We start from the raw sequence: 7,305 nt of genomic DNA, 5'->3' as shown, positions 1-7,305 counted from the left end.
GGATCAAGCATCAGACCCCGGCGGTAAAGAATAAATTGGTACAATCTTTCTGCAGGGAAATTTGTCAACATGTCAATATATGTACCACAGTTTGACCTAGCACTCCACTTTTGGGAATTTATCTGAAAGAAATAATTAGATATACAGGATGTATGTGCCAGGAGGTTCAAAGAAGCATATGTATAATAGTTAAAAGTAAACATGGTTTAACTATCTAATGATAAAGGATTGTTAATAAAAAAAAAGTACATCCGTATGATCAAACATCATGCAGTCATTAAAAACAAGAATCAGTACTGACTGAGAATAAAAATATATTCAAGATATAGTGCACAGTGAAAAAAGGTTAGAAGAAAAATCTTACATAGTATCATCCCTTTTAAATGTATATTGTGTTGTTGTTGTGTAGTTCCTCAGTCGTGTCCGACTCTTTTGCAACGCCATGGACTGTAGCCCACCAGGCTCCTCTGTCCATGGGATATTCCAGGCAAGAATACTGGAGTGGGTTGCCATTGCCTTCTCCAGGGGATCTTGCTGACCCTGGGATCGAACACACGTCTCCTGCATTGCAGGAGCCACCAGGGAAGCTCCTCACATTTCGTGCTGCTGCTGCTAAGTCACTTCTGTCGTGTCCGACTCTGTGCGACCCCATGGACGGCGGCCCACCAGGCTCCCCCATCCCTGGGATTTTCCAGGCAAGAGTACTGGAGTGGGGTGCCATTGTGTAGATGCATAAAATAAAAGACCAGAAGGAAACACACCAACATATTAGTAGTGGTTATCACTAGAGGGCAAAATTATTTTCTTTTCTTGGTTATTCTTTTCCATATTTTTTACCTTAAATTACATTACTTTTAAAATCAAGGGAAATAAACACTGAAAGGTAGCATACATAATTAGGCCACTTGGAATGTTATTTTATACATTTTAATTTACTATTCACATAATGATCTATCTGCACTGCAATCTATCTGCACTAATTTCTTGGGCTTCATATATTGTTTTTTTGTCCATGTCCCATGGCATGTGGATCTTAGTTCCCTGACCAGGGATAGAACCTGTACCCAATGCATTGGAAGTGCAGAGTCTTAACCACTGGACTGCCAGGGAAATCCCCTGGACTTCATACTTTTTTTCGTTTCATTCAACTCAAGCCCTGCTCTTCCTCGGGCTTTAAGTCCGGAATCCCCCATTCTTGTTCCCCTTCTCTGGTTGCCTCTGCCTCCTCCCACAGGCCCCTGTTCTGTCCCCACCAGGCTTCCTTACTCCATGTTCTTTTCAGAAGTGGTGTATCTCACCCACATGATATCTCACTTAAGTGGTTCAGCCTGGAAAATCTCCAAGGACAGTTGACCTTGACTGACCTTCACTGCAGCCAGACTTGGAGGTCACAGTCCTCTGCATTGTGGGGCCCTGGCGTAAACGAGGGTGCCAGCCAAAGTGGCACTTCTGGGGCACTTAATAGGTCAACCAAAGTTCCCTGTCAAGTAATCACCTGGGCTGGGCCATTAATGGATCCTGATAAGTTGCTGAGAAGGCCTGGTCTTCAACCCTTGGACTCTAGTCATGGGAGAACTCAGCAGAACTCAAAGTCCTGCTCACTTAGCTGGCCAGCCCTACCCTTAAATCTGAACATTGGGACTGGGGCGGGGACAGACAGCAGGGAAGCTTCCCACAAGCTCAGGGGGCCATGAAACCTCTTCCCCCAGCTGAGGGCATTCACTTTCCCTTCTGATTTACTTCACAGTGAAATGTTAGGGCTGATATCTTCTTGGTGACTATAGATTGTGGGCTCATATACGGCCACGGAGTTAGAAAGGCCATTAGATACCACCTGCTCCAAGCCTCTCCTTCTGCAGCACAGAGAAGCCAAACCACGTGCCCAGAGCTACTCAGTTTATGATGCCGCAGGTAGCAAAGCCCAGGGTTCCTGACTCCTAACTCAGAACTCTTGCTTCACTGTGATACTGCTCGTCTTATTTGCAAATGGGGTATTTCTAAAGAACTCTGTTGTGCTTTGTGATCTTACCCTCAAATCAACACTGACTCAGAATGAGACTGTAAACCATCAAAACTAGAAAATAAATGAGTACTATCTAGTCATTTTATGTTTTTAAACTTTTAATTTTATATTGGAGTATAGCAGATTAACAATGTTGTGAGTTTCAAGTAGACAGCAAAGGGACTCAGCCATACATATATGTGTGGCCATTCTCCCCCAGACTCCTTGCCCATTCAGGCTGCCACATAACACTGAGCAGAGTTCCCTGTGCTATACAGCAGGATCTTGTTTGTTATCCATTTAAAACGTAGCAGTGCTATACCTATGACTGATTCATGTTGATGTACAGCAGAAACTAACACAATATTGTAAAGCAATTACCTTCCAATTAAAAATAAATAAAAAGAAAAGAAATAAAAATAAATAAATTAAAAAAACAACATAGCGATGTGTACGTTTTGATCCCAAACTGTCTCTTCCCCAAGAGAGATTACTCAGGATCCCTTGGCTGTGCAGGTCTGGAGCCAGACCCCTGGTGTCATTCACAACTGTTTCCACTACAGACTGCCCAGGCCTCAGCCAAACAGGACTGGACCCCACAGAAAGCAGACTTGTGTCTCCAGGCACACATAGTCAACAGCAACTTCTTAAACAGATTACTCTTCTCTACTTCTTTTCCCTCCTTCCTTTAGTTTGATGTCCTTGTCTTTAATTCTAGTAAAGATAAATGACCCAGCTTGTGCGGATAGTCGTGCTAAGGAATGTAGATCCCAACCTAGGAAGAAAGAAGTAAGAGCAAATAAGAAGTAAAGCTAGGATAAATGTGTGTTGGGGAGGAAAATTAGGCTGAATCTGAAGGGTTTATGGGGACGATATTTTTCAACTATTATTTCTTTTTCATTTTTTGCCACACTGAGTGGCGTGTGGGATCTTAATTCCCAAACCAGGGATCAAACCTGTGTCCCCTGTATTGACAGCTTGATTGGAGTCTTAACCAGTGGACCACCACAGAAGTCCCCCTTTCAAATATTACTGAGATTGTGATCTAATGCTTCATTTAATTAAAGACAGAATGTTTGAAATCAAGATTCTTTTCTTTGTAGATAGTTTGAAACTCTGAAAGATATGTGTGAATGATTTGCTCATCTGTATCACCAAGGACAGACAATTGCTAAATCATAGCACAGAAAATAAAGAGTCAGTATTCTGCCTCCAGGTGCTAGGCTGGTACATGTCTCCATAATCCAATGTAAATAACTGTCTTTTCTTTTTCTGATATCTCCAGGGATATAATATCACATCCTGTGAAGGAGGATTACAAATATTCTCTGAAGGATTACATGCTGAGTAAGAGCAGGAGATGGAATACTCTAATTGCCCAGGGATAGTTCATGTACCTCTTTTGGGACTGAGGTCTGAGATCAGCCTCACCCAGCCATGGATTGAAAGTGAGAGAGGTGATCCTCCAAAGGAAAATTGGGGGAAGTAGACAGCAGGGCAGGCAAAAATAGCTCTTCCCATAACAGAGACATTGATAAGTCTCTAGAGGTGATCATGTGTTAGATAGGGTTGATGGACTCTTCAGCATTTACTCCAGTGGTCCTTCCTCTGTTGCAGAGGCTGAAAAACTAGAGCTGCATTTACTTCCCAGATTGTATGCAGCAAGGATTCTGGGTACAAATTATGCCCTGCCACTTAGATACATTTCTATGAGATTTGAAAAGCGGAAGTGATGCAGAAGTCATGCCATGTTCTTCTTGCTTTGGACTGTTTGCTTCTGGCAAACAAAGCCATGAGATGCCAACATCCAGTCTCCAGGTTCAAAGATGTTGAGAGGAAATTGTGGGGGCAACAATGGCAGAATTCCACGTTCCAGTGTCCAGGTTGGTTGGGGTGAGTAGCAACAGCCTTGTGGTCTCAGCTTTCTGATACTTGGATTCTAGCTAGAAAAGTATGTCCTAAGACTCACCCTTCTAAAGGAAGACAGAGGGACTGACTCCCCCTGAGCCTATTCCATGTGCCCATCCAAGGATTTGGTTATTGCTAATTTTTGTACTGAATCCATTCTATTTAAACACTGGAGGGGACTTCCCTGAAAGTCCAGTGTTTAAGACCACTTTCCAATGCAGGGGTTGTGGGTTCAATCCCTGGTCAGGAAGCTAAGATCCCATATCTCATAGCCAAACAAACAAAAACAAAATGTAAAACAGAAGCAATATTGTAACAAATTCAATGAAAGTCTTTAAAAATGGTCTGCTTCAAACTTTGCACCCAGCACTGCAGTAAATATCAGAAATTGAATAGCAATAATGGCTTTTGAAAATGGTGCAATGCACAAATAAATGCTTTTCCTTATTAGAATAAATAAAGTAGTTGCTTAAAATCGTCCATATATATATATATATATGTATATATGTATATGTACATATATGAAGTGAAGTGAAAGTCACTCAGTTGTGTCCAACTCTTTTCAACCTCATGGACTATATAGTCCATGAGATTCTCCAGGCCAGAATACTGGAGTGGGTAATCTTTCTCTTCTCCAGTGGATTTTCCCAACCCAGGGATTGAACCCAGGTCTCCTGAATTGCAGGCGGATTCTTTACCAGCTGAGACACAAGGAAAGCCCAAGAATACTGGAGTGGGTAGCCTATCCCTTTTCCAGCGGATCTTCTTGACCCAGGAATTGAACTGGGGTCTCTTGCGTTACAGGTGGATTCTTTACCAACTGAGCTATCAAGGAAGCGCTGGAAGTGATTGTGTTTGCTCACCTGATCCCTGACTGATACGGCTGTGTGGCTTAAAGAAGCACCTGTATGGTTGGATTCTGATATGACCTCTTGCCTTCTTGAGAATTACTGATGTAAAAGAATAATGACATGGTTCAGGATACACTAAGAGATAAAAGGAAATTACAAAAGTTACCAATACTGTAGTCTGATTTTCTGCTCTCCTTCCTTAATGTGCTTGAGTCTATAACCCAGATGTCTGCCTCAAGAGATTGCCTCTATTTTCAGCCTTCAAGAGTCATGCTTTCCTGATTATCCAAATAGAATGACTCCAGCCTCTATTCCATGTCCTCTAGTGACCATCCTCAAAAAAAAACTCCTATGATTTTTCAAGGGGCTCCTTAGTCTTTTGGACAACTTGCAAAATTCTGTATCTTCACCTTGTTTTCACCCCCAATTTTGTTCCTTGCTCAACCACCTCATTCCTTCATTTCTCCAAAAGCACTGCTTCGCCAACCTCAAACTGTGTGCAGCAGATTTTTACTAAAGATGTGAGGCTTAGAATCACTCTACAGTCTGGGTGATAGCTCCAAATTCAACATTACACATCAGTGCGTTCTCCCTTCTTAATACACTTCTTGATCCCTATGTGTTCGCCACCTCCCCCAGGGCCGCACACTAGCCTACCATGTGCCTTTGTGCGAATAAGGGGAAGATACCTGCTTTGAGAGGAGCTGATGTAAAACATGCCCCAAAAGAACATGTGGGCAACTGGAGATTTGTGCTCCATCTTAACTGGGCAATTGCTACTCCATTCCAGCCGATTGCAGCATTGCAGGAACTCCAGCCAGGGTTGCTAGGCATTACAAAAAAAAAAGCCAGAAACCTAGATTTTTATTTAGAAATCCTCAACTTCATTTGTTAGGAACTAACAGGCAAATCAAGGTATTTATTAAGTACTTACTATATGGCTTTTAAACATGAATTTTAAAAAATATATTTATTTTTATTTATTTATTTGGCTGAGCCAGGTCTTAGTTGCAGCAGGCAGGATTTTTAGTTGTAGCACGTGGGATCTAGTTCCCTGACCAGGGATCGAACCCAGGCCCCCTGCACTGGGAGCAGGGAACCCCAGCCATTGGATCACAAGGGAAGTCCCCTAATTACTTTATAGGTATTAATTATTTTGTCTTTATAACAGCCTATTAGGTAGTTACTATCATTATCTCCACTTTACAGATGAGGAAACTGAGATGCAGAGGTTAAGTTGCTCAAAGTCATATGGATAATAAATGGCAGAACACGATTTGGCTCTAGAGACCACCCTCTTAAACTATCATGCTTTTCTGCTATGAACTAAATCTGGCCCATATATTGCAAGTTTTTGCTCTTTGTTTAGAGACCAGTGCTGTCCTATAGTTTTCTGTGATGATGGAAACATCCTTCTCTGTGCTGACCAATAGGGTAGCCACTAGCCACGTGTATCTGTTGAGGACTTGAAACACAGCAAATGCAACTGAGGAACTGAATTTTTAACTTTGTTAAATTTCAGTAGCCTCTTGTGACCAGTGCCTACTGTGTTGGATGATGTGGCTCTAGACTCTTTTCTTCTTTCAAACTCTGTCTCAGTTTGTTCCATGCCTTAATTTTTTAACATTTAATTTTACAGTCCTTAATTGCTACCATTTTATTGCTCGCTTTGTTTTTTTTTTCAAAAATACTTTCTCCCTTTTCTTAACCATACTCTGGTGGGGCAGGAGGAGGTACCATTTTTTTATATTTGTAGATTCATGGGGTCCAACAAGCTATTTTCCTCTATGGAAGAATTATCGCTCAGATAGGAATCAAGCTACTCTCCTAGGGGTAGAAATGCAACAATCATGGCCTTTATTTTCTAAACAGCACTTTCCCTCTTTGATATATTGAGAAATAAGGAAAGATTGTGAAGATATACACCAAAATGTTAATGGTTATGTTTAAGTAGAAGAATATATTATCTTTCTTTCTTGGGCCTTTAAAAAACTTCTCCAGTGAACTAGTAAGCCTTTTGAAATCATTTAAAAATAGCTATAAAACAATTCTCTTCAGAGTTCAGCAAAGGAAAGCCTCAGGAAGGGAGCCTCAGAGGGGCCCAGAGGGCAACTAGTGTGGGGAGGGGGAGGGGCTGCAGGCTGGAGGGAAGGGGGCAGGGGGTCAGGGAATGGAATTTAGAGTCATAATAATCAAGACGTGAGGTATGGCTTTAACCAAAATTGGCTTAAAAAAAAACACTGAGGAGGGAGAAGAAGAGGTGAAAGAAGAGTTAAATCCTCTTCCCACTCCAGGATTCTTGCCTGGAGAATTCCATCGACAGAGGAGCCTGGCGGGCTACAGTCCACGGGCTCACAGAGTCTGACGAGCACACCAGAAGAAACAGGTGAAAATGGGTTACAAGGGTTGGATCTGAGGAGCTAGACTTGAGAGGAGAATCTGGGAGCAGAGAACTGCTGCTTCACCTTTAGGCCTTTTTCTTTTATTTGACTTTTTAGCTTTTGAGTTCTGGACATATGTTATCAAATATAAAAATTTTAATAG

Source organism: Bos grunniens, chromosome 19 (genome assembly GCF_055505025.1).
Source record: "Bos grunniens cultivar Pamir isolate PY7600 chromosome 19, Bosgru_T2T1.0, whole genome shotgun sequence".
NCBI classification, from domain to species: Eukaryota; Metazoa; Chordata; class Mammalia; order Artiodactyla; family Bovidae; genus Bos; species Bos grunniens.
This window is presented reverse-complemented; position numbering follows the sequence as displayed.